We start from the raw sequence: 6,851 nt of genomic DNA, 5'->3' as shown, positions 1-6,851 counted from the left end.
CCCCCAATCAGCCCTACCCTGAGCATGATTGAGGGTGGCATCGCAACCTCCCGATCCTCCCTGCTCTGTGCATGGAGTGTTACAGGGGATGGTGCCCCAACTCCCCAATCGGCCCTGCACTGAGCCGATCAGGGACTGCACCTAGGGATTGGGCCTGCCCTCTGCCACCTGGGAGCAGGCCTAAGCCAGCAGGTTGTTATCTTCCGAGGGGTTCCAGACTGCGAGAGGGCACATGCCATGCTGAGGGACCCCTTTTCCTCCCCGAGTGCACAAATTTTTGTGCACCGGGTCTCTAGTAATATAATAAATCAATGAGAGAAAAAAAATGAAAATAAAACTTATTATTTGCACAGAACAATAAAATTGAGAAATTTCTAACTGGGTTAAAGAGAGAAGACACAAACTACCAATTCATGAATGAAAAACATGACTTCAAAACAGTTCAAAAGAAATTAACAGTATAAAAAAGAAATATTATGAGCAAACATATATTAATAAATTGTAGTACACTACCTACATGAAATGGGCAAATCCCTTCACAGATACAAATTACCAAAACAGACCAAAAAAAAAAAAAGAAAGAAAAATCTAAACACCTTTATATTAAGGAACTTGAACTAATAACTAAAAATCTCCACAAAACATCTCAAGGATAAGATGCATTTGCTGGTAACTCCTATCAAAACTGTTAAAAAAAATAATAACACTAATTCTACCAATCTCTCTCAAAACCTAGAGCAGGAAGCAAAGGAACTCCTACCTTATTATTGTGAAAGCAGCACTACTTTGAAGTGAAAATCTGCCAAAGAGATTACCAAAAGAGAAAACTATACCAAGATCCTTCCAATATTAGAATATGGGTGCCATTGGTAATATTCTTAGTAACTTGAGTAATAAGAATCCAAAAAAGTGATTTAGGGTTTTTCACCACACTCCTGGTGAAAAAAAACAAAGGTCTGCTGCTGGAGGGCTAAGAAATGTCATATCCTGCCCTAGCCGATTTGGCTCAGTGGATAATGCCTTGGCCTGCCGATGGCAGGGTCTGGGTTCAATTCTGACCAAGGGCATGTACCTAGGTTGCAGGCTCCTCCCAAGGGCAAGGGGCCCAGGTCAGGGCTCATGCAGGAGGCAACCAATCAAAGTGTTCCTCTCACTTTGAGTTTATCTCTGTCTTTCCCTTTCTCTTCCACATTCTCTAAAAATCAATGGAAACATATCCTCAGGTGAGGATAAAAAAATAATAAAGAAATTATTATATGAAAGACACATCTTGAAAATGCCTAAAGAAAGTTGTCATTTTTCCTGGTAAAGGGACTGGAGTCCGTGTTGATAAAAACACATTGGTGGCTGCAGTGACTGGCAGTGGCTGCAGCAGCGGGGTGATGGGGCTGGTGCCTTCCCCTGATCAGCCCTGCATGAATTTCATGCACCGGGCCCCTAGTCTTGATATAAGCAACAATATGAATGAATCACAATTAAATCCTTCTGAGCTAAATAAGTTAGATACAAATCCTCATGTAAAATTTCAATCATATGAAACACTGAAAAAGAAAAAAATATTAATCTTGAGTGAAAGAAAGCAGATCAATGTTTTCCTGGGGCTGGAGCAGATGAAGGATTGATGGAAAGAGGTGTATGTAACCTTTTGGGGGGTGATGAAAATGCTGTATATGTAGATTATGTTTAAGGTTATACAGGTGTATAAAATTTCCAAAACTCATTGACAGGTACACTTAAAATGGATGCATTTTATTTTATGTCAAGAAACCTTAAGATACTGCCTTTGAGTGTATTTGCAGGGATAAAGTGCAGTAAATATTCTGGAGCTGAAGACTATAGGTGGATTGATTTACAAGCATGCACAGTACAAACTGGGCTTCTTTAAAATGATTCAGTAGGTGTATGGGGATGGAGGTTGGCACTGCAGCAATTCATGTAAGTGGAGTACAGAACCAGTAAAATGGAATTTGGTAAAAGTCTTGATGTGACTTCATTCATTTCTATAGTAAGGTCTGAGGATATATTAATTATACCTAGGGATAGACCATTCCTTTCCCCCCCTTAAGTTAAAAACAACAACAACAGTAATTAATAGATTTTCTAATGAAATTTAACTATGGTCCTCCCTGGAAATAGAGCAATGAATGCATCACATATCTTGAAGCATTTGTAGTGTGTTATAAACTCAGTTTGCACAGATAGCTATGATGAATAGTGGAATAAAGATAATTTAGAATTGCAAAACAATATATCGAAAAGTCTATGCAGGACCATAATGTTAGGGCTAGAAAAGATCTAAAAAAATATCTAATCCAATTTCTTCATTTCAAGTATAGTAATAATAAAAGGTGAGTAGGGTAATGGCAGATTGCATTATAGTCCCTGAATTTTTATTTTTCTCTCTATTTAGGCCCCTTTCCATGTGGGTTTTTGGGTTTTCATATAAAACTGGAGTGTATTTCCTGAACTTTCATATTTGCATTTGGCTGTGAGGCTCGCTTTGGCTAATCAAATGAGACAGAAGTGACAGGTGCCAGTGCCAAGGCTTGAGTGGACTCAGAGAGCTTCTCTTGTGTTTCTGCTGTTACCACGAAGAGAACGTGCCCGTATTAACTTAAAGGTCCAAGGAAGAGGGTGAGACAAGTGGAGCAGAACTGCCTCAGCTCAGCTTTCCCATCTCAATAGCAGCTTTCCCAAGCCTAGAACAGCAGATTCCCCAGCAACCTGCAAGAACCATGTTTTATGAATATGTCCTTAGTTTCCCAATGTTTAATAAATTAAATTATTTGGAAGCAGCCTGGGGTTGATATGACATAGACCATAGGGTTGGAAGTACTCAGGTAAGTCTAGTGTTTCTCCATTAATTGGAGAATAGACTTGTACTAGAGTAGACAAGTGTATAAGGGCCAAAGCAAAGTTGTAAAGAAAGCAAAATTAGTTTGCACATTTAATCTAACAGAAGATAAGTATTTTCAGGTGTTCAAATGCTTTATTTTAGGGATAGCACAAATTGAATGGTTACTTCTATTGTACATTAAATGTGTCCATAATGTAATTGACCCTAAGGCCACAGAAAATAGGAGGCAATTAAAAAAATAATGATCAGAGAGGAAGAAGTCTTGTTTCTTGGGAGGAGATAACCTTGGAGTCATTTTCTCCAAAAGTTATTATTTTAAAGCAAGATACGCAGAATAAAATACCTTTATTCAGTTGAGTGAGGCAGGAGATAAGAAGGACCATACAAGCTAGAAAATACAAGTTAGAAAAATTAATATGATATTCTGCTCTGTGTAGACCAATTCTTCCTTATCTCTTCAATATGGCTAGTAACTAGCATAGCTTACATGATTGGGCCTTGGGGGAAGTCTTAGAAAGTGAATGTAAAGCACAGTAGGAGACCCTGGCAGGGTCAACTCAAATAACCACAGAGTATATCTGAACACAGATGGATTCAATACGTCAAATGCAAATGATATAAAAATGACAATGTTCTTTATTCTGATCAGACAGAATAAAGTATCGTCTAGTTAAGTAATGCCAAATGTGAAATAGATAAATAGAATTGGTATCAGAATAGCAGCGATGAAAGCATTTAAAGGATAATCCTTACATAACTTGAAATCTGACTTCAATAAAGCAAAGGGAAAGGAATTTTGCAGTCAGCAATTTTTTTTTTTTTTTTTTAAAGAACAGCCTGGTAAAGACTACTGTGAATCCTTTGGTAATCTTAAATCTTGGGCGGGGGTGGGGCATGATAGAGTCAAACAGTAGATAAAGTGAACCAGGTGAGGCTAAAATTAAGGAATTAGTTGTACTAAGGGAGTGGCTGGTTGCTGCTGCCCTGTGCTTCTGGCATTAGGAGACAAAACTGACTTGAGCTAGCTTAAGCAACCAGAATAAACATTTATGGGGAAGATGGAGCATCATTTTACAAAACTGAAGATTGTGGAATACAGTTTGTTTTAAAACAAAATTAATCAGAAGTCTATGCAGTTGCAGTTGATCTCATTACTCCTGGGGCTCATGGCCGCTTGCCTCTACTTCCCCCATGTGTCTGCATCATTTCCCACTCTTCACAGTCTAGCGTTACCTCTCCCTCTGTGATCTTAGTAGAGGAAACCAGCCACAGTCCTGCTATTTTTGCAAAACCCAAGTTTAAGTGGCCTGCCAGGCTACCTAGAATCTCAAACTCCAAATTTCCAGGTAATGTAATATTATTGATTTGAGTTTAGTGCTGTGCCCATTTCTGATTTATCAGCTATGCCCAGAACAAGAAATTTCCATGGCCATGTTATATAAACAGACTGCCAGAGGCACTGTTCCCCTGCTGGGTGGAAAGGGTCAATTCCCTTACAAAGAAACGTTGTCATCAGCTGGGAGACATCTTTGGAGGTGTCTCCCTAGTGTTAGTCTTTGGCTGCTCAACGAGTGTTTCCCTATACATTCACAGATGTTTGTAAGTATGTCCCCATCTGCAAAAGCACTCCACCATTTTCCAATGCATGGCAACTGCCAGGCCCAGACAGTTATAGTGTTCAGAGGGAATGCTCAAAGATGACTGCTACCAATAACCTATAGTGGGAGTGAGCATGGAAGAGAAAGCTGTTATCAAAAATCCCATTTAGTAAATGGGCAAAAACAACGTTTCCAAAATAGGTCATGGAGTCCTGCCTCTGCAGTATAAACAGCATCTAGAAACAGGCACAGAGAATTAAAGGATACCTTATTGTAGCAAGGTGTGTTCATTAGTTCATAATCTGACCACCACTTTCCCCCCCAGAGAGGTTTTTTCTTGCTCAAGATCTTCAGGGAACTTCTGGGAACATTTGGGGTAGGAGACTCTTTGGGGTGATATGTAGCCTCAGCAAACCACTTCTTTGTATCTCTGTAACCAGTCCTGTGGGGTGCAGAGGCACTGAAACCGCCTACCCTCAGGCTCCTCTCTTGTGTAGTTGGTATTTTCCTGATACTACAACTCCTATAACTACAACTTTGGTTTCATTGTGGAGCCTTTGGTTCACTATAAGACCTCTCAAGAATTCTTGCAAAGTCAGGATCTGGGAGTATCCTTGCCTGTTTGAATTCAAAATCAGATTTGGGCCAAGGGTAGTATGAGACTTGAGTTTCTTGGTGGCAATTCTGAGTGCTACTCTATTTCTATTATCGCCTTTCTAAATGCCCTTAACCTCAGGGCATCATACAGAATACAGACTTGAGGACTCTATTTACATCCCATCTTTAGAGATCAAGGTGTTTTGCTTTATTTTTACTTTCTGTGTGTTCTGATTTATTTTGGTTATTATCATTCCATTGCAGCTGGGATGTGGACAGTGTCCTAAAGTCCTTAGAGGGGCCTGCGAAATGGTCCCACAGTTGAATCCTCTTTGTTATTTCTATTCTAATTGCCAGGAACCTATATATTCTCAGTAAGTGGGAGAGAGGGTTCATTATGAAAGACAACTCTAGTTGTTGACAGTTGAGTACTCAAATCTTAGTTTAGCACAGTAACAGTTTCTAACTCACCAAGTTTTGTTGGCTACCAGTGAAGGGGACTTAGACTGACTCTGCCAACTTAAACAATTAGTTTGCAAGGACTTGGTGGGTTCTGCTTCCAATTAGAGGTGGCAGAAAGAGAGGGAAAATTGGTCGCAAGGGCTCTCATGGCCAAGGTGCAGACATGAAGACCCCTTCCCATTCTCCGGAACTTGGTGATATGACTGCATCTAATTGTGGGGGAGAAAAATGCTAGCTGTGTGCTCTTGAGAAAAATGACATTATTTTGGCAAACAGCAAGCCAGTCTTTACAACTGCCATTGTTTTCTCTCTTGCTGAACATGTTTCCCTTTTAATCCCATGCATACAGATAACACAAAGTCCCATCTAGCATTGCATTTGCTCAAAATTCAGTATTTCTAGGTGTTACTCAGTTATTTTCACTAGACTAAAGTATGGCATCTTTATCCAGAAGCTTTAGCTCTGAAAAGATAAGTTATCTGTCCATTCCCTGGACCAGCAACAGATAATAGCAATGAAACTCTCATGCAAAAAAGAAAAAAAAATAACACTCAAATGGTAGGGATACAGAGATAATTGGCCCCTAAAAGTTGTGCAATCTTACCCACAATGTAAATAGAATTCTTTGATTAGAGCCTGATTCTGCTCTTTGAGAGAAACTTCCTTGTTTGCTATTTATTCTCTGTGAGCTCAGGCTCTGCTTTCTGGGAGACACTTCTTTTTTTTTTTTGTTATTATCCTCCATGGCCACCTCTGAAATGCATGCTGTTCTCTCCTTGGTGGCTACATGGTTTTTGGAGCCCATTTCCTGCTGGTGCACATTTGAGAACCCAAAATTTGTACTAAGATTGCTATCGACAAAGGTTTATGAAGTCTTGGATTTTTTTGGTAACACATAGTCTCTTTATAAACTTATAGGCTTTTGATTCTCTTGCTTTTAGTTGGTGTCATGTGACACCAGCCAAATTCTCTGCTAGATATAATTCTCATGGTTGATTTATGTCTTTTCTTTCTTTCCCTCATGCCTCCTTCTCAGTAATGCCTTCTGAAGCAATAGATAGGATGACTGCACCCTGAATCCAATCATCTATGTGTGGCTGAGTATTTAAGGGGCTTTTATAGCTCAAGTCTTTTTCAGCTTTAACTCTTCTTGTCTGGAGTGTGAAGCAGGCAGTGCTTTAACTGGCTCCAAATTCCTGGATTCTCTCTTCCTCCATCTTCTGCCTGGATACAGAGGAATCAACAAAGAATCAAAGAGCTAGGGCACAGTGGAGCCACGGATGGACTAAGCTTGTGTTCCTGAGTTACTATTTGCAGGAGATCTGTTCACTGTTGTC

The sequence above is a fragment of the Myotis davidii genome, unplaced genomic scaffold (genome assembly GCF_000327345.1).
Source record: "Myotis davidii unplaced genomic scaffold, ASM32734v1 scaffold419, whole genome shotgun sequence".
NCBI lineage: Eukaryota > Metazoa > Chordata > Mammalia > Chiroptera > Vespertilionidae > Myotis > Myotis davidii.
The sequence above is the reverse complement of the archived record's forward strand: the minus strand, read 5'-3'. Positions refer to the sequence as shown.